This window comes from Nyctibius grandis, chromosome 5 (assembly GCF_013368605.1).
Source record: "Nyctibius grandis isolate bNycGra1 chromosome 5, bNycGra1.pri, whole genome shotgun sequence".
NCBI classification, from domain to species: domain Eukaryota; kingdom Metazoa; phylum Chordata; class Aves; order Nyctibiiformes; family Nyctibiidae; genus Nyctibius; species Nyctibius grandis.
Genome location: NC_090662.1, coordinates 65475587 through 65497312, shown reverse-complemented (window position 1 = coordinate 65497312; position 21726 = coordinate 65475587). Strand labels below are relative to the sequence as shown.

The window sequence follows — 21726 nt, the reverse complement described above, 5'->3', positions numbered from 1 at the left end:
ACATCACCTGTGCAGCAGATTCTCCCAAAAGCAGTCTGAGGCTCTTTACCTTTTGGAGTCAATGACCATCCATATGGAGTTACACTCCTAAGTCAACACCACCAGGATCCTGGGACGATGTCGCACCCTCCTGCCTAATAAACAAATGAACAAAACACCTTGGCAAGTCTTGCTGGTCTGCTCAGTTTTGCATTAGCAAATTTTTTGAACTTTTCTAACCCCAAATAGAAGTTCCAGGCAAGGACAAGGGATGTATAAACAGGAGTGCATGAGAAAAACCTGACAGGCGTATAGCTACCTCCTCCACAAGGAAGAAGAGAAGAGTTTTAGTGGTTGGAGACTCCTTCCTAAAGGGATCTGAGGGCCCAATATGCAGAGCTGACCTCCATCACAGGGAGGTCTGCAGCCTGCCTGGAGCCCGAATCAGGGATATCACCAGGCAACTCCCCAACCTGGTGAAGGCCACAGACTACTACCCCCTGCTGGTCTTCCAGACAAGTGGGGAAGAAGCTGCATCCCGTAGTCTGAGGGGGATGAAGAAAGACTACAAGGCCGTAGGACGGTTGGTGAAAGAGTCTGGAGCACAAGTTGTTTTCTCCTCCCTCCTTCCATTTTCAGGTGATGACGTGGGATGGAATAGTAGGATTCTCTCTATTAATGCCTGGCTACAAGACTGGTGCTACAGGCAGGGCTTTGGGTTCTTTGATAATGGCTGGTTTTATAAGACAACAGGTGTGACGGTAATACATGGGAAAGGCTTATGTCGTAGGGGCAAAAGGGTTCTGGGACAGGAATTAGCAGGGCTCATTCGGAGAGCTTTAAACTAGATTCGAAGGGGGATGGGGTAGTAGCTGGGCTTGCACCACTGGGGCAACGCTCTAGTGTTGAGGTAGACCAGGAGGCCTCCCATCCCCCTGGGGTGAAATCGGTGTGCTCAGCTCGGTCCCTGAAATGCCTGTACACCAATGCACGCAGCATGGGGAATAAACAGGAGGAGTTGGAAATCCGTGTTCGGTCAGGGGGCTATGATTTAGTGGCAATTACAGAGACTTGGTGGGACGCCTCGCATGACTGGAATGTGGTCATGGATGGCTATGTCTTGTTCAGGAAAGACAGGCCGCTAAGGAGAGGTGGTGGAGTTGCTCTTTATGTGAGTGAGCAGCTAGAATGTATTGAGTTCTGTCCAGGGGCGGATCAGGAGCGAGTTGAGAGTTTGTGGGTGCGAATTAAGGGGCAGGCTGGCAGGGGTGATACTGTTGTGGGTGTCTAATACAGGCCACCGGATCAGGATGAGGAGGGTGATGAGGCCTTCTACAGGCAGCTGAGAGCAGTCTCGCAATTACAGGGCCTGGTTGTTGTGGGGGATTTCAACTACCCTGATATTTGCTGGGAGGCCTACTCAGCCAGCCATCCTCAGTCCAGGAGGTTCCTCCAGTGCATTGATGATAACTTTCTGATGCAAATGGTGGATGAGCCAACTAGGAGAGGAGCGCTGCTGGATCTTATCCTTACTAACAAGGAGGGTCTGGTTGAAGAGGTGAAGGTTGAGGGCAGCCTTGGTTGTGGGGACCATGAGATGGTAGAGTTCAGGATCTCATGTGGCAGGAACAGAATAGCTAGCAGAATCACAACCCTGGACTTCAGGAGGGCCAACTTTGGCCTTTTCAAGAAATTGCTAGTGGAAATCCCATGGGACAGGGTACTAGAAGGTAAGGGGGCCCAAGATAGTTGGTTAGCATTCAAAGACTGCTTCTTCCGAGCTCAAGATCAGAGCATCCCAACAGGTAGGAAGTCAAGGAAGGGTACCAGGAGACCTGCATGGTTAAACAGGGAACTGCTGGGCAAACTCAAGTGGAAGAAGAGGGTGTACAGATCATGGAAGGAGGGGCTGGCCACTTGGGAGGAATATAAGTCTGTTGTCAGAGGATGTAGAGAGGCAACTAGGAAAGCTAAGGCCTCCTTGGAATTAAACCTTGCAAGAGAGGTCAAGGACAACAGAAAGGGCTTCTTCAAATACATTGCAGGTAAAGCCAACACTAGAGGCAATGTAGGCCCACTGATGAATGAGGTGGGGGTCCTGGAGACAGAGGATAAAAAGAGGGCGGAGTTACTGAATGCCTTCTTTGCCTCTGTCTATACTGTTGGAGGCTGTCCTGAGGAGCCCCGGACCCCTGCGGCCCCAGAAGAAGTCAGGATAGAGGAGGAATCGGTCTTGGTAGATGAGGGCTGGGTCAGGGACCAATTAAGCAATCTGGACGTCCATAAATCCATGGGCCCTGATGGGATGCACCCGCGGGTGCTGAGGGAGCTGGTGGAAGTCATTGCTAGGCCACTCTCCATCATCTTTACTAAGTCGTGGGCAACGGGAAAGGTGCCTGAGGACCTGAGGAAGGCGAATGTCACTCCAGTCTTCAAAAAGGGCAAGAAGGAGGACCCGGGTAACTATAGACCAGTCAGCCTCACCTCCATCCCCGGAAAGGTGATGGAACAACTTGTCCTTGGTGCTGTCTCTAGGCACATCAAGGATAGGGGGATCATTAGGGGCACTCAGCATGGCTTCACCAACGGGAAGTCATGCTCAACCAACTTGATAGCCTTTTATGAGGACGTAACCTGGTGGATAGATGATGGTAAAGCTGTGGATGTGGTCTATCTCGATTTCAGTAAAGCGTTTGACACGGTCTCCCACAGTATCCTCGCAGCTAAACTGAGGAAGTGTGGTCTGGATGATCGGGTAGTGAGGTGGATTGTGAACTGGCTGAAGGAAAGAAGCCAGAGAGTGGTGGTCAATGGGACAGAGTCCAGTTGGAGGCCTGTGTCTAGCGGAGTCCCTCAAGGGTCGGTACTGGGACCAGTACTATTCAATATATTCATTAATGACTTGGATGAGGGATTAGAGTGCGCTGTCAGCAAGTTCGCTGATGACACAAAACTGGGAGGAGTGGCTGACACGCCGGAAGGCTGCGCAGCCATTCAGAGAGACCTGGACAGGCTGGAGAGTTGGGCAGGGAGTAATTTAATGAAATATAACAAGGGCAAGTGTAGAGTCCTGCATCTGGGCAAGAATAACCCCATGTACCAGTACAAGTTGGGGGCAGAGCTGTTGGAGACCAGCGTAGGGGAAAGGGACCTGGGGGTCCTAGTGGACAGCAGGATGACCATGAGCCAGCAGTGTGCCCTTGTGGCCAAGAAGGCCAATGGCATCCTGGGGTGTATTAGAAGGGGTGTGGTTAGCAGGTCACGAGAGGTTCTCCTCCCCCTCTACTCTGCCCTGGTGAGGCCGCATCTGGAGTATTGTGTCCAGTTCTGGGCCCCTCAGTTCAAGAAGGACAGGGAACTGCTAGAGAGAGTCCAGCGCAGAGCCACGAAGATGATTAAGGGAGTAGAACATCTCCCTTATGAGGAGAGGCTGAGGCAGCTGGGTCTCTTTAGCTTGGAGAAGAGGAGACTGAGGGGTGACCTCATTAATGTTTATAAATATGTAAAGGGCAAGTGTCATGAGGATGGAGCCAGGCTCTTCTCAGTGACATCCCTTGACAGGACAAGGGGCAATGGGTGCAAGCTGGAACACAGGAGGTTCCACATAAATATGAGAAAAAACTTCTTTACGGTGAGGGTGACTGAACACTGGAACAGGCTGCCAAGAGAGGTTGTGGAGTCTCTTTCTCTGGAGACATTCAAAACCCGCCTGGACGCGTTCCTGTGTGATATGGTCTAGGTAATCCTGCTCCGGCAGGGGGATTGGACTAGATGATCTTTCGAGGTCCCTTCCAATCCCTAACATTCTGTGATTCTGTGATTCTGCGAGAAGCCAAGTTAAACTCTCACCCTTGCAGTTTTCCTCTTTACACATCACTCATCAGAGAGCAGATTCCTCAAATGAAAAGCTATCGCAGCGTTCATTACAAACAACTGTATTTGGATATTATGCATTGCAAAGCTATAACTGAGCAGAGACGAGCAACTACTTCCAGTTTTAGAAATATCTCCTGTTATACAGAGCAAGCGCAGTCCAGTGGCATCAGCACATAGAGGCTGCGAGTTCACAGACAACACGGCGTTCAGCAAATCTTGTGTTACCACTGTTCCGGTATCACCATAAGTCAAACAGTGTAGTCAGTAGTAGAAGGAAGTCAACATCCTTCTAAGCTGAAATAAGGGCTAACCTAATACTTGTAAAGCTCCAGAGCTATGAGATGTTTTCATTAAATAATCTGTGTGAAAATGGCAACTTACTGTACCTGCAAATGGAACTTTTTAAAGCTCCACAGATTTTTTTTTCCAAGCAGTTAAATCAAAACATCCAGTGCATAATACCCTTCAAGATGAGGAAAGGTGCTTTCTTGTTAGTTTGTAATCACTGTTGAAGCACTTTTTCACATGATGCCACACTCACATCTCAGAAATGTTAATGGAGTTTTCTATTGACATGCTGAACACAAGTACTAAATGCTTTTAGGTGTCACAGCTAATAGTCCTCACTGCTTGCATGAATCAATAAGAAGAAACCAGACTCTTAAAGATGGATATTTTGTTGCCCAGAATATTATTATTCTTTTACCTATCATATAGCTCAGAGCAACTCACACAGAAGGAATATGGAATACTTGTGTTCTGGATTTACCTTGCATTTTAAAGAGTATATTTCTAAGCCAACAAAAGGTTACTGCATCAATTACAAGGTAAATGTGGAAGAAATAGCAAGAGTCACTTCTAGGAAAACTAAAATCAATGGGTGGATAACTAATACTGAAAAGTAAAGGTAAAGCACACAGCTCATGACAATGTGTAAAGTACATCGTCTGCAATCATCTCCTTTACCAACTTGTTGAGGAAGTGTTTTGCATCTCCAGCGCTAGCTTGTTTTCCTAGTTTTTCCAGAAAGAATATTTCAATGAATTCATTGCTTACAAATCAAGATGCAAAGCATCAGGACAAGAAAGCTAAAGAAACATCCTGGTTTATACAAACAAAGGGCTTCTGTTATTTCTTCGCTGCCTTATGCACAGATTCATGAAGGCGTTTAGAAGACTCCATCCACTAGGACATCATATCCTGAATGCCTTTTCTGGTCTGAACCTTGGAAGTCTAAACAGCAAGACCTGCCCTGCACAAGGGGAGCAAAGCTAACTGTTCTGTGCACTTGAGAAAATAAGCCATTCAGGTCGATGAATATCACTACAGGATATGTTGTTAGCTAGAGTTCCTCACACTTTTTTACTGCACAGGCTGTGTTGATACAGCGCATTTGAATTTGTACAAGACATATAACTTAGCGAACCACAGCACCTTGAGAAAAACCACCATTGTATGGAATGAACGTAAATGACGTTTTAGATAACATAAACACTGATTCATGGGCTCTTTTCTCAACCAGAGTTGTTAGTGATGAGATGTTTTGTCAAAGCAATGAAAGAGAGACTTCCTGAAGCAACTGTGCAATTTGGAAATGTTTGGACCAGTCATGAAAGGACTGGGTGCAGAAGGCAGGGTTGGGAATTTTCTTACACACATCTTCCAGTCAGAGGCTGCATACAAGTGCTGAGCTTTCTTGCATGGATAAAGCCTGAGATGAACAATGTATTTTGACCAACACAAGCACGCTAACCATATGAGAATTTCCATATAATACTGATTTCCTTTACTCATTCAGCCGTCTCTTGTTTGGGCTGTTATTTCCATTTGGAAACAAAGGGGAACACTACCAGCATCTAGCCAGCTCACCCCTGCAAGACCCCCAGAAATCCACAAGCAAAATTGTGTCATTATTCCTATTTAAGTAAACCTACCTAAGGAAAATAACATTAGCCTGACTGACCGTGCTTCAATATTTACATGAATTAACTACAAAGTGAAAAACTACATAAAAAACAAACAGAACGGGGGCAATGGATACAGAAGAATGTTCTTGGAAATCATGTTTTCTATAACAGTAGTTAAGATTAAAGATCTGCTTAGGTCTGTATTGTATGTTAAAACTTTCAAGGCTGGGGAATGGGGAGGGCTGCAGAATGGCTCTGCAGACTCAGTCTCCTGGGTGCAGCATGGAGAGACTGAACCTCAAAAGGGCAAGTAGGAGAGAGAAAACACCTAAATCAAGCTCTGCTAGAGGGTGATACAGAATAAGAGCATATCTTTCCTCATTACCTAGAGCAGCAGCCTAAGGACACTAAACTCCAATACTACCAATCAGAAATTAAGTATACCCAAAGTATTTTTAAAAGTCCATGACAGTATTGTTGACCTGACATTATGGCTCCCAGGAAGCCTTATACATCAGCAAATACACTGAATAAGACCCATACTGGTGCTGGCAAGCAACTAGTTTTGAAAAAAAAAAACACTTCTAATGCATTAGATAAGGAACTCTGATGCTACATTCAAATATTTTTGATACAATATGCTATGATCTTTAAGCCTTCCTGCTTAATGTATATATCTTGTACGCAGAAGTGCTAACTCTTAGCAAGTACTAACCATGTTTCTGTCAGTAACAGTAATTTCTAGGCTCTCTGGGCCAAACCGGAAATGCAGGCAGCTTTCTGCAAGTCACGCAAGGCTCTCACCATGTCAAAACACATCTGAAGCACCGGTACCACTTTTACCCTAAGAATGACCCATGTAAATGTAATTGAAGTTTTGTCTGTGTTTTGAAGCAAGAATTAGACTTGCTCCATGATGTAGCAGCTAGAAAATAACAGTCTAGCCTTTGACATCACAGTCGGATGTCAAAAAGGTATTTAGACTTGTGGTTTCAAAACAGCAAACCTGCTTCCTTGTGCGGCTGAGATGTTAACGACAACAAACAGGTACTGCAATAATGGGAACAGAGAGAGGCTTACCTTTAGCCAAGAGGTTAATTCTGGAGAAAGGGAAAAATCAGGGGATTTTGGAATGCAAAGCTACAGCTCTGTCCCTTGTAAAACACACTATGTCTCCTAAGCCTTTGTCTTCATTTAGCCCGCACCCAGGGCTAAACAATAGCCAGTTGTTCTATCACCCAAGACCCCTCTCCATCTGAGAAAGGGAATTGGAAAAAGCAGGGAGACTCATGGGTTGAAATTTAAACAGATTTAATAAAATAAGAAAACCAATATCAATACTAATACAAAAGACACAAAGTTATACTCAGCCCACAGAGTGGTGGCAAGTCCCTCCAGGGATCACAACCATTGAGGAGAAAGAGAGAGAAGACAGCAAAGCAAAGAACCCACCCCCCTCCACCACCAAGCTTTCCCATTTATAGTGAACATGACGTTAATGTTACAGAATACACCAGTGGGCCAGCCTGGGTCAGCTGCCGTGGCTTTCACTGCTAATGGCCTTGATCACCGTGGCTGGCCACAAACTGAAAAAAAAATGTAACAGAAAATTGATTTTATAATTTTATCCCCACGAAACCAGGACAGCTTTAAACACAAAAGTAAGTCCGGATCCAGCTGGAGTGGCCAGGTATGCCCCCAGGACCCTCCAGAGCTGCCTGGTAGGGGATGGGCACTCCCAAAGAGATGAGGCTGTATGTGCAGGCTGAAATGCTATCTCCTTTATAGCACTGCACCCAGGGCCCACAGAGTGCTACTTTCCTTAAACATACTTAAAATTTAGCATGGACGTTAGCTCCAAAAATCCAGTTTTAATAAACTCAAAATTTTTGCACAGGATAACTTTGATTTTGTAGAACCTGACTATTTGCTCGGGAAACCATCTTGACAGGAAGTTCCCTCTTGGTCTTATAATCAATTTACTAATTCACTTCTTCAACCATAAGGCATCACAGAATTCCGGAATCAAAGCCGGAAGGGACCTTTTGAAATCACCTGGCCCGACCTCCTGCTCTAGCAGGGTCCATGGGAGCAGGTTGCCCAGGATTGTGTCCAGTCAGGTTTCGGGTCTCTCCACAGACAGAGACTCCACAGCCTCTCCAGGCAGCCTCCACAACAAAAAAAAAAAGGTGCTTTCTTGTGTTCAGATGGAATTTCACGTGTTTCAGTTTGTACTCATTGCCTCTCGTCCTGTCACCAGGATCAGCAGGATATCCTGCTGATAGCACCAGCTATCAAACAGGAATTATCCCATATTTCCTTTCGGAAATGTACAGACTTGCTCACATGTAGCAAGAGTTTTATTGTTTATGCTAAATCAGTGCTCAGGGTCCCATCTAACACTAAGTCTTCCTTGGGTACTATTATCAGACGATCTCTGAAAAGAAGGACAACTCCTGGTCCAAACAAGTTTTTATTACTTAAGCCATTATACCTTAAAAAAAGAACAAATACTGAAAGGATAAAGAGAAACAGAAGCAGGTAACATCAGTAACATTTTTTAGTTGCACAGGCCAGCTGTATGCACGCTGTCATGCATATGAATTATTTTAATGATCATTTGCTCTCAGATGGCATTTCAACAAAGAAAAGGTGGGAGGAAGACCCGGAAAAAGAAGCAGCAGCATCAGAAGTGTAGCTGGGGACAGACAAACCATTTGTCACAACCAGCACCACTGAATAAAATCAAGGAGACATAGGGTGTTTCCTTAGATACAGGAAATAGGGGTGCCGCAGAGGACAAAGTGAAAATAAGAAGCAAAATCAGGATATTGAAATATGGAGAAAGTTGGAGAAATTACTCCAAGATGATGGTGATAGTCTTCATGTGATGCAAAAGAAACACCTAGGCAGGTACACTGGACAGGCCAGGCACTTGGGAATCTACAGAAGTTAAATTAATATGCAGCTGAGGGCCTGGGTGGACTTTTCTGCAGTATGGATTGGAAAGAGCAGTCTACCTTCATGAGACATAACAAAGGAACACCAGATGGATTTAGATATAGCATCAAGGTGAAGGATAACTAAGCGACAAGTTAAAGCCTGAAGAAAGGTTTTAGCAGGATGTTTTGCTAAACTACTCTAGTCATCGTGAATAAGACTTTTCCTCATAAGAAGATGTGCTTAGCTCTGGGTCTAAGCAGAAGCAATCTGGCTGTGATAAAGCAGTATGTAGGGTAGAAAGTTTACCTTGAATTTTGTTTTACTTTTCACCAGAGGAAAAGAAAGCCTCTCTTGTGTTGGTCATAGTAGTCACACAGGTTTGCAGGAAGCCCTTTTAGTTGGGATTCACTGACCTATATATATATCACCATTTTTTATACTATCTTCATTTTTTTTCTGACCCACATCATCCAAAAGTTGTATTCTGTGCATGTCATGCAAGGTGGCAAATTTTATTGAGGTCTCTATAGATGATCAGGGAGTAGTAACTGTACATCTTCCGTTCCTCTATTAATTGGAGCCTGGATGAGCAGAGACTTCAAAAAAATGCATTTTAGAACACATTACGATCAAAAACCACTTTATGTTGTGGTGACCGGTCTCCAGATAGGAAAAACTTTCTCCTATTCATCTTCAATGCTTTCCAGTCTTCTGCTACCCAAGACATTATTTAGAGTTCCCAAGAAAACCCACTGAAAAACACATTTCAGGGATGTATTTGGCCATTTTACATTTTAATCTGTTTTCCAACCGATATCCATAATGTATAGATTACATGCTTGCTTTTTCTACTGCTGAATTGATACAGCACCATCCACCGTGTTTACATGTAGCTGAAAATCAAGCAATATTCAAAAGCCACAATATGCCAGTACTGTACTGTCAGCAGTTCTGAAACTCCAGGTCACAATAATAAAGCTGCTTCTTTAATCCCAGTGATCACAGGTATAGTCCCATGAAATTCATGCTGTATGGAATAGGTTATCCTTATTCTCAAAACTGTTTTTATCCCCTCCACTATTATTCTTGGAAGTTCATTGTTTGTAAGTTCCATACAAATACCTATAAAATCAGTAGTAAATACATGAAATGCAACAAGATTTAATTTTACCCAACCACCACAACACACAAACATTGTGTTGTAGTCTCATTTGCACTCAAAGGACCCATCTGTAATAATAAAGTATATAATACCAAAGGCCTTCTGTTAACACTTTAATTTCTAATAAATTAAGCACTGGAAAGAGAAAAGTCTGTCCATTTAGAAGCTAACGTACAGCTCCCTGCGATAGATCTGTGCTGTCACCCTCTCAGCAACTTTACTCTGTGGCATAGGATTCACTAAAATTAATTTTTTTGGGAAAAAAAAAAAGATTATTAATTTTATGTATGTGACAGTTCAAATTACACTAGGATATGGAGAAGGGAGCCCAGAATTTACTCCCCTTTTTGCAAAATCACCTACAGTTGGCAAGCAGAAAGCAGAGCTCCCTGGCATCCCTGAATAATGCACATCTAATACCTTCGTGCAGCCTCTGCTCAGACTGGAGCCAGCGGCATGCAAAGACAGAATCACATCAACCTCCTTCAAATATGAAAATCTGTCAGCACAGGTAAATACAAATATTTGGACCAAGTTTAGTGATGAGGAAAAATGACTTGGAAAGACATTGAGCCAGATAATTAGGTGGTAATGAATGCAGAGCTGCACTTGGTATTCCACTCCAGCACACTGGGGGCAAGTGCGGGTGGGATGCGGAGCTGGGTCTCTGCCTCTCCTGCCATGCATCACTGAGGCTGTATGCAGCGTGGCCTCAAGTTGATTATCGCTGCTTTCCAAGAGGTTGTCAAAACATGTAAACTGCCAGCAGGAGACACACTTTTAATAAAACTGCCTAGTCTCCAGTGATATTTTTCAGTTATGAAAACAGCATCCTTTCGTATAACATGGGCACATGAGCAAGAGAGCATGTAAAATGCTGCAGCAGCGTTCCCAGAGAACAGCATTTTCATTACAAGCAGGCAAATTGGATGTTTATGTAGACTAACGTTCTGCATGCTGTCTGTTACATGACAATGAGATGATTTATTGTGAACAAATACACTGTATTTGCAATGTGAGCAACCTGAAGTTTCATATTGTCAGTCGGTCCCTCGATTTTTGCAAGTCATGCGTCTTAACTCTTATCATTTTGGGTGAGAACAGACAAGACCAATTCAGTATTGCTTGTTTGTGTGTGTCTGTCCATGCATGTGTGTGTATGAATAGATGAGGACTGCAGCACTAAGGTTTTAGATGCGTCAAAACACTCTTAGCACTCAGTATGCCCCAGGACTCTGTGGATTCATTTGATAGAGTCTCCTGTCTTTCTCTAGTAAAAGAGGAGGAGATGGAGCCCAGCTGGTCCACAATGCCTGTGAAAGGAATCCCTGGAGACGTAGGAGTAGAATTGATACAAGCATGTCTTGTATGTCCTATGTCCCGTTTCAAAAGCCAACCAAGAATTTAACAAATACAAATTTCAGTAATTTCACTGAGATTTAGGACCTTACATTTCTAAGCTGCTTCAAAACTCTTACCCACTGGGGTGGAGAGGGGAAAGAACTGAAGACATGCTATGGATGCAATAGATGTGAGAACAGGATGAGGGCTGCCTCCTAAGGAAACATCAAGTACCACCTCCCCTCCATTCACAGAGGAGGAATATAAATGCAGGTGAGCACATAGGTGAAATTAAAATTAGAGGCCTACATTTTGACACAGGTTCTGAAGGGCTGGATGGACATGGCTGTGGAGGAAGCCAGGAGCTCTTTTTCAAAGCCCCTTGAATCACAGTGCTTGGCACAGAGAATAAAGGTTGTAGTGACGCAGTGCATACACGCGTCATCCAGCCCAGCAGAGTGACACTTGTTTCATTGTGGGTAAAGAGCCAAAATAGAATAGCAATCAAGCACTGACCATTACCAATGAACAGCTTTTTCCCATTATGTTACTGTCCTGGTTTGGACTAGGACAGAACCAATTTTCCTTACAGTGATTTTTCCTTTCAGATAAGTTTGTTCTGAATAACTGCACTTCCTGCAACTAACTGCTTGTTTCTCAGACAGTGTCCACTTCTAGGACTGATAACACTTGAAGTGTATAGTTATTACTAAGGTAATGGTAGGAATGGTATGCAGAAAGGCTCTTGGTTACACTTAGGCCTATAGAAACCACGGTCACTGCTAAATTTCTTATGGTCCACAAGTGAAAGGCCGTAAAAGAGTCACACCTCCAGGGAGCAGCAGACAGAACAGGTGACCCAAAACTGACCAACGAGGTATTCCATCCCATACATGTCATTCTAGTATAAAGCAGAGGGATCACGAGGGTCTCACTCTCTTCTTCTATGGCCGGCGTCTGAAGAGGACTCTGTCCGTTTTTCTCCTGCCTTCGATCCCAATCCATGTGTTCCTGAATCCAGTTCCCATCTGTCACTGAGTCCAGTACGGGACTTCATGGAGCCTGTCCTGCAGCACCGGTCATCGGGGGAGCTTGATCTTGGTTTTGTATATACTTGTATATATTTAATTATTTCCATTATTATTATTATTATTATTATTATACTCTTTTTCATTGTTATCATTAAAACTGTTTTAACATTCCAACCTGTAAGTCTCTCTCCCTTTTCTCTTGTCCTCCCCTTCTGGGGGAAGGAAAGAGTTAATAGAGAGCATCTGCCATCCCTTTGATAGCCAGCCCAGTTTTAAACTTTGAGAGATATAGTTTGTTAAAAGCTGCTTCTAGCAGCTAAATACATAGGTGTTACCTTGTTACTGAAGCCAAATAGGATGGCTCTTTTTTGTGTTTTCCTGCCACCCATGGCCACAGACTCAATAACAGTGCCAATGCTTGATTAGCTAACTTTCATTTTTTTAATCCTCTAATAAATTATCTTGTTTGAAAACATGTTTTCCATTGCATTGATCAAAACCAGTGGGAAAAATAACAGTAGCCTTTTCAAGAGAAAAGTAAAAATGGAAAACATGACTCCACATAGCATATCTTTCAAAAATACAAGTCCATTAACATATTTGCATTTGCAATATTTGTCTTTTAGCCCAGTTTATCCAATGTTTAATTTCAGACAGAGTCTTTGCCTCTTCCATTAACTTGTTTTTCCTACCACTTTACTCTTCCTTTATACATCATTGTGCTCTGAAGTTTCCTCCACCTATCCTTTGTCTGCTCATTGTATGGGCTTTTTTTTCTCCCCTGCATTGTTACAAATGTCATACAACTAGCAAAAGCTCATTTAAGTCTTCTTTCCTATAGGAGAGATTTTGAATCGTGTTGAAAAATAAGCTGATAGCAAGGGAACCTGTTATTTAAAGGGGAAGGCTTCCTCTAAAGTAGCACTGCCAAAAAGGAAGACAAAATAAGAAATGGTCATGTTTTGTTCTTAGTACTAGAAATAAACTTTTCCAATCTCTGTTGCCAAGAGAGCAAGGACTGCCTTCTCTTTGCATCTTGGAATCAAATATCAAAATGACGCTGGCAATAGGTATACCTACGCTAACATTTGTCTTCATAAACAGTTGTTTTGTATTTAAATTCATCATTTGTGAAGGACTCTAGAATGCTTTTACTTTTTTTCCTGCTCATGACAATGCCTTGAGCAACTTTCTGTCAGGGTGCCCTATGATTAATAACCCATCACAAGCAGACTAAGATAAGTACTGTGTTTGATTCCTCTGCTGATGGAAATGTTTGTAAACATGGCAAAGAAAAAAAAACACATTATGCTGTCACAGGTAGAAAGCAAGAAATTCGAACACGGAAACACCCAGGAGCCAGGCAAGCTCCCATAGCAATCGTTTCCTTTCTTTGCTCAGCCAGCTGACAGCAGGAAAAAAAAAGATGCAAGCTATTTTTCAGTGCTTTCCTTCATGGAGAAATATGAATTTTAGTCAGGAGGTTGATAGACAAATCAATAGGCAATGTCTGTCAGAGCCCTAATTAGCATACATAACCCAGTAATTCTCCCTTTATAAGAGAAGCTGCTTACCACATTGTTTTGGGGAAGCATGCAGCAAGGAGACTCGATAGGTGTTTTCAATCTTCCAATCAGAAGGAGCTCTGATTTAACCTCTACCTTTTCTAATGGCTTTACTTTTATCAACCATAGTCCTGCCTCTGGCAACACACTGGTTTTGCATCGAGGTCCTCCTGCTTGCTGGTGAGCAGTGCAGTACACACTGGGACAGCATCCATGGGAACGGTGGCAGTGGACATCCGCACTGCCCTCACCTCCCCTGGCTGCAGGATTCTGCTTCTCACAGGTTGACCCCATCTACCCCAACTTTTGTACCCTTCCACCCAGGCCGGACCTTGTCCTGCTTTCTGCTTCGTGTGACAACTGTGCAGGTTTTATCCTCTTTGGGCTCTGACACCGAGATCTCTCTTCTGTCTCAGCTTTTCTTTTTTTCTTGATGTCCTGACTTGCAAATCCAATGCAACTGTGTTTCAGCGAAGTGCTGACCCTTTAAGATAAACTTTGTCCTGGAGAAGGTAATTCCTCTGGATTGGCAAAGCCTAGCTGTGCGGTTTGGGATTATTTCTGAACTGCTTGACAACGTGAGGTGTTCAACTCCGGGCTGTAGTCAGGACCTCACCCTCAGAAAAGTAGTTGCCTCCCACGAAGATGAAAGATTTAACCTCAGCTCACTCAGAAATGCTTCATCTTTCATTTTGGTTTCTGTAATAGATTTAGTGCAACACTCCTCAGCACAGTTTCACACCTAGCCTACTCTGCCAGATTTAACTGAAACTACTAAGAAACCAGAATATTGAGCTAACTACTGTATACAGAAATACTGACACTTTTTCTACAGTCCTCTTTTACAAGCACACACTACTTACAAGCACAAAATGGTGCACCATTTAAGGCTTCCCATACTTCTGGGGAATTTCACCACTGACAGAGCATTTAATTGCTGTTTTCTTAATTGTTTTTATTCCTGGCACACTGGTGTTTGGGGACGTCACTGTGCCTGCAGGAGCTCTGATTTAGTCAGTCTGCCTCCTAATGTTCAGGCACACAATCTTTTTAACACCTACTTTTTTTCCAAGAAACTGCATGCTCAAAGGACTCCAAAATACCAGAATGTCCGTATGTTGTCCTCTCTTACCGTAGTAGGCACTCTGAGCTAGAGGCCATCCTTCCCTACATACAATTCTTAAAACAGAGAGGGGATCATCTCTAGGAAACTTCATTATCAACACCAAATTCAAGTTCAGTGTTTAACAGTGAGGTTGTCTCTACCCTGCAGGCAATGGTTGTAGGTCACCACGGAGTTTGCTGCTGACTTGCTACCTCAGGCACTAAAACCACCTGGGCTTCAACAGCACCAAATGCCATGCAAGATCCAAAGTTCATACAGAAGCTGGATAAATGATCATTTCTTCCATCATGCTGAGACCACACTGCTACAGCTAGGTGCTTGCTACAGCTGAGTGGCAGTAGTAACCACTGCTGTTAGCTGAGAGGTAGCTCCGCTGTGTATCCGGAGGAGTATTCATACTATTTCGTCACATTAAACATATATATCCACAACAAACATCACACAAGCAAGGCTTCTAGTCCACTTATTTATTAAATCTCTACTTCTAGTCTTTTAGGGAAAAAAAACTTAAAAGGGATTTTAAAAAGCTTTTTAAAATGCCCTGTTCACTTTTCAGTGGGACTTTTGCAAACCAGAGTGTCATTCTTCAATTAAAAGTTGTATGATAACACATATACTGCAGACAATTACTTAAGGTGATTCAGTTTCAGTGTTTCTTGACTCTAACACATCTTTTTCATAATGTTAATGTTCTCAGCATAATTTGATGTGGCATTTTAAAACAGCTTACACAAAATTAGGAACAGAAGTATAAAACTCAGAGGCAGAGGCACGATTATCTAGGGAGCCATATCTTTGAGACAGTAACATGTACAATTTCTCCAATAAAACTTTATGGGCAAAATGCTGAATGTGAGATAGCACAAAGCAGAAAGCTTCCTGTCATCACTCTCTCATGTCAGTCTGAGAGCAGGACTCCACAAAGCTTTGTTCACAGGGACCACATAATGAGTTGGAGGCCACAAAATCTAGCCCCAAGCCAATACATACAATTCCTCTTCCCCATTTCCCTCCTTTGCTCTCTCCAGTCCTTCCTTCCACCTTCCCCAACTGGTGTCCTGCCCTGTCTCTTCTCACCTCTCTGTGTCCCTGGGGCTGAGGACAGGTATCAGACTGGTCTGACCCGGTATCACATCACCTTTTGAAGAAACCATGCAGAAATGCCACCCAGCAGGAGACAGGGAGGCAGCAAGAACATGGAAGCAACTTCTGGTCTAGAAGTTTTGAGCCCCATTTTCCTCCCACTGAAGTTAATCAGGGTTAAACCAGAGGACATCAGTGGCTACCACATTAGGCTCCAGCATGTTCAGTTAACAGAAATAATTCCATGATATGGAAAGATATTTATCTGCCCCCATCTGCCTTTTAAACATGACTCTTCTCTGCCAGCTTCATGCCAGTCTTCATGTTCCAACATGTTATTGACATGCTACCTTGCTACTTTGGGGTCTTCGTGTTAGCCAGTGCCACACACATCTAAGTGTTCCCAGTTCCCTGTTGCTGGTACACCTAGTTTCATCAGGTCAGGTTATGAATACAAATGTGATATATATTATTCATATTGCTTTTTTAATTTTACTTTACAGTAAAGGCTATATTCTACACTCAGCAGGCTCTACCCAGTCCCAGTGTCTATAGAGTGGCATGCAAGTGAGGACCCAACTTTTCCCTAACTATATTAAAACTCCAAAAATGAGCCAAGCTAAGCCAGCCTTATTTTACATTCAGTTTGCAAGCAATAAATTATTCCCTTTTCAAAAAGTTGCTCTTTACAAGAATAAGCATAGTCAGGCAGTCTTTAGTAACAATGCTATGTTCTGGTAAATTAGGTACATGTGAAAAGGCATATAGCACTTTTAAAATCATTTTTCAATGAATTGGGTCCAACTTATCAAAAGTATAATCCCAGCTTTTGCAACTGAGAAGATTTGTAGTCCACTTATAAAATTCATCTTTTCTGGTATGTTAATTACTGAAATACTGAAAATAGAAATATGTCTGACAATGCTTTGCTAATGATCTAGAATTATATGTTTTCCTTTAATGTTTCAATCTCTGATTTTAAAATCTACATGAAATGGGCATGCAGATGGTTCTACACACCTTTTTTTTAAAAAAAACCCTGAAGATATTTGAAATAACTTAGTTCTAGTCAACTTCTCTGCATGAGAATATAGAAAACATACATGTTTCTTCTAAACAATGGACTACCACACTTATATCTAATCCTGCTCTTGTCTGTGTTAACATAAATCAGGACAATAACTAAAGCCAATAGGATGACATGGGGTCAAACTAGTTTGAAATCTGAATGAAGACCACACACTTTTCATCCTTTAGAAACACTCATACTGTTTTGCTCTTGTTTCTCCTAACTAGGCTTCGCTTTCTGGTTTTCACATACCAGCATTAGACTAACACACAGACATTCATGGATTTAAATTGAAATGAAACAAAAATGAATTAAATTAAAGGGTACTCTCCAAGGGTAAGTCAGATGATTTATGAGCTCTCTGATGCCATTTCCTTTAATGATAGGCAGGATTATTAAAATAGTAGTTTTTATGTAGATTTCAAATTGAAAATTGCCATTGTAAAAATTCCTGGTCTGGTTCATTTTTCACTGCATGGTGAGCCTAGAGAGCTTTCTCAGCTTGACTAAGGCATCAGGGGAACAGTTCCTTCACTCTCTGACAGCAAAATAAGATAGTCATTGACTCAAGAGAAGGAACAGCATCCAAAAGCTCACTGAACTCAAGGAACCGATGGTGGTTCAGACCTGGGGCAGGTGAAAAAGAAAAAGAGTGATTCCAGCAATAGTTCATTGTCCAGAAAGGCAACAAACTCACAAGACAGGGAAAGTAGCTCTCCATTCTGCACTCATTGACATCTAAGAATCACTGGATAATACTGTGCTTTGGGGTCACAAGGCAATGCACTAAATACTACATAATTAAATGTATTTCACATGTTTTAACATATGTTTTGCTGCAGTGGCATTTTTTTTCCTTTTTTTTTCTGTTTTCGGAATATTTAAATTCAGATGAAAAATGCTAATAGAAAACATTCAGTCGTGGTGCAGTGTGCTTCCTTGTTTCATTCAAACTGCCATGGAGAACTTTATTTAGATTTTTTTCCTTGTTACATTTTCTGAGTTTTTTCTAATTAACTTTATGTTTTGTTTCAAATGTTCTTCCCTTTTTTAAAAATATTGGAGCTCATATCTTACTGTTTGTGGCACACGGATACCTTCTATATCCTCAGATGGGAGTTTATCACACCCTTCAACTACTCATAGTTCATTTTAAACAGTAGTTTTGTCCTCTTCAGTTTGAGATAAAAATCCTTAAAATCAAAGGCTACTAAGTTAGAAGAGCCTACATTTGAAATGCCTTGAAGTCTTTGGTTTTCCTTTCATTTCTGTGGGCCTTGGATCAGCCTGTACAGTCCTCTTTGTTCATTTATAACCACAAAGAGGAGATTGTCTTTCATTTATCAGAACCATAGCCACTCGGATAAAAAAATAAATTTTTTTTATAAGTGATGTTACGGAGTTACAGTTATTTAATGATCTTATAAGGTAAAGGCTCATTATGCACCTTCTTTTAGACCCCTGCTAAGAGTCTGAGCAGGACTAGCCTACGCACAGAGGCTGGGTTGGTCTAACTAAGCTGATTCCGTGTCCACAGAGGAACCAGACTCGTTGGAGCGTGTTGTCAGAAAGAAGCCAAGCACGAGCCCAAGGTGGCTTGCCAAAGCCGGTGGGGTAAATGGGGAGCCGGGCTTGGCCCCATGCACCTGTGCTGGAATCTGAGCTGTCACCACCACATGGAGCCAGGATTGACTTATTAAGAGTTTGATGAGAGGCACTTGGTATTCCGCGAGGAAGGCGGCCTTTGCGTGTGCGTTGGGAATGAAGGAGTTATGGCGTTTCTATGGGTCCTGCGAGCCTTTTATTTCATTCAGCTCTCCGTTGCTGCACAGTGTGAACTGACTGAGCCCCAGAAGAGGTTAACAAGCACAACAGCCATCATTTGTGAGGAGTGGGAAAGAGCCATGTGCTGCACCAGCTTCTTTTCAAGGCTCCTGATTTTTTTTTGTCTTCACGCTGGCACAAGGGCAAGCACCCAGCATAGCTTGTCTTGAGGAGCTTGGCAGCACTCTCCTCTCCTGGCAAACCTGACGAAGCCAAATAAAGTAATCTGTGCATTGTCTATTCCTTCGCTTGGGTGACTTTTAAGTTGGGAAAAAAAGGAGCAGGGGGGATAAGACTTTTGGATTTGGGGCCCTGTTACCATTCATACCATAATCATCTTGCTTTGGACAAACTAACTGAAATTATCTATTTCAATAGATTTAAATCCCACCTATTAAGTAGAAATGATTTTTCAAGACAGCTCCCTCTCCCCCCATCTTCCTCCCCTCTTTTCTGAAGCCATCATTGCATAGATTTATTCTATTCAGCCCTCACATTAGCAGATGTGAATGAGGGAATCTGACTGAGCCTGTCAAGGCAAAGAAAGCCATGAAAGAAGAGAGAGAAGAAACATTACACAACTATAATGGCAGCCACAATGGAAATATGCTGGCGTGAAAACAATTAATGCAATCGGTGCTCTAAGTTCACGGCTTACCCTGAAACCAAGCAGCCCCTGGAAGCACGAAGCTCATCACAACATAGGGACAAACCCCAAGCCACCAAGGAAAGAGCAAGTAAAAAGGCTTTGCTCTGCATACAAAGTGTCTCCAGGAAGGGGCTTTAGCAAGTGACTTCTCTGCTGTAAGCCACTGCGGCGGCTGCCACATGCCAGAGCCCCGCTCGGGGAGCAGAAGGCAGCTGAGGCAATGTAGAGCAAGGCTTCACCTCGCCAATGTGCATGAACCCTTGCAACCATGCTGCTGGGTGTGAGAGCCGGCCTCAGTGGTCTTCCTCTCTTCTGCCTGTCCAAGGATCTTAACTCTTCCCCTTCCCAAAGGAACAAAAAGCCAATATCCTGAAAACATTTGCAAATCAATAACCCAGGGGAGAAAAGGAAGGAGAAGGTCAGCTGAAATGTTTTCTTTTGCTAATCTGAAGTGCTCCAAACTAGAAAAATAAAAATTTTCATCTAGAAAATGTTGAAATGGGCAGTTTCAAGAATTTGTCCTTTCCTGAAAACAGGCTTTGTTGTAACTAAATACCATCTCCCAGGAAGGAAGAAAGAATATTTTCTGGATTTATCTAACTAGCTCCATTACAGGTACACCCATCTACGACTGACTTCAGATGTCCCTCATAACACTTATGAGTCACACAGGACTAGTAGTACAGTACAACATTTGTACAGCTGAAGTGCCGGTTTCCCACAGCTCATGCCACTAATGACCCATGGTAGCAGAAGCAATAATTGGATCAAAAAAGTGAAGTATTATGGAGCACCCAACTCCTTACTAGCCTACATGGCAGCAGGTCTAAAACAGGATTAAAATTCACAACCTAATTTGGATATTTTTGCCTTCCAGTGTTAATATAAACGAGACAAAGGAAGATGAGGGAGAGAAGTGGAAGTTTTCCCCTCTGAGGTGTTACGATGTAGGAAGAGATGCAAAGAGAGACTTTCTGCTGGTGTCATTGATCAGACATGTGACCATCTAAATCACTCACCATCTCCTGGGCCTGGAGGGCAGAGATCAGGCATGCTGGGGAAGGAGTTGCTAAGGCTCCCTCTGAGCACTACCAAAGATTTTGCACACCCATATCCTCCATTTCCAGAAGCACCCTGAGAGGGCAATGAATTTTACCCTTTGAAGCAACCTGATATAGTGTCTTCTCCACAGCCTCAAATTTAGGGGCTTTCTTCGACCTGCTGCACAGTTACAGCAGCACTTTGACACAATTGTCACTAGATCTCCCATCTGAGATGCACACGTGCTCAAGAGGGCATCCAATGAACTTAGCTAGTCCCTGTTCCCTTTGCCTATGTCGGGATTTATTTTCAAAAGAACTTAGCAACCTGAATTACAGGCTGACTAGACTAAAAACATATTTTACTTTTTTTTCTTTATTTACAAAGGAGCCCTTTTTATTTTCTAAAATTATATTTGCATATATTCTGTGACAGGTTTCTAGCTGTCTCCCTGCATTGTACCATTTCATTGGCATCTTGTTTCCTTTTAATGCAGCAATAAAAGAATGGTATACATATTGTGGTTCTATTTATAACCTATCTCCTTGTATAAATAGAAATGATCCCTCAAAACATGAAGGAGATTCATCAGGGTCTTTTTCCTTTCCTTCTTTCTTTTTAAAATCACCTCTTTCCTTTGTAGTTATAAATAAGGCTGCTTTTATTCCCTTTTGTGAAGTCTAGGGTAGCTATCAGTCACTGCTGTAGGTCACAAACTTGTTACACACTATGGTGATAAATCACTGTCAGGAGGCATCTACTGTATAGTTAAACAGGGCTCTGTCCCATATTAATGCAGCAACACATACAACCGGACCTGCAATATCCCACTTCACCTGAAAATCCTAAAACACACAGTTATTTTCCAGAAGTAAGAGTCCCCAGCCAGTCTTTTCTCCTTCACATTTTCCAGGGGAGATGCACGTTTCCATTGAGCCTGGGTGCTCCAGGGCAGCCACTGTCAGTCCACAGAGCTGGGAGATCTTGGGGGGCTTTGCTACTTTGCCACTTAAAGTCTGGCCCAGGAAACAATCAATGGACCAGAGGGAAAGGGAGGGAAGAAGGGAGCGGGAGATGGTAGGTGATACAGAAAATCTGGCCCTAAAAAAGAAGGGCTGAACAATAGTTTT

The 21726-nt window shown here is 42.8% G+C and overlaps 1 protein-coding gene across 2 annotated transcripts in view; it reads right to left on the bottom strand.

Moving 5' to 3' along the window:
* Positions 1-21726, bottom strand: part of NT5DC3 (5'-nucleotidase domain containing 3) — a 189637-nt gene that overhangs the window by 35585 nt on the left and 132326 nt on the right. The gene's annotated exons all lie outside the window — the stretch shown is intronic.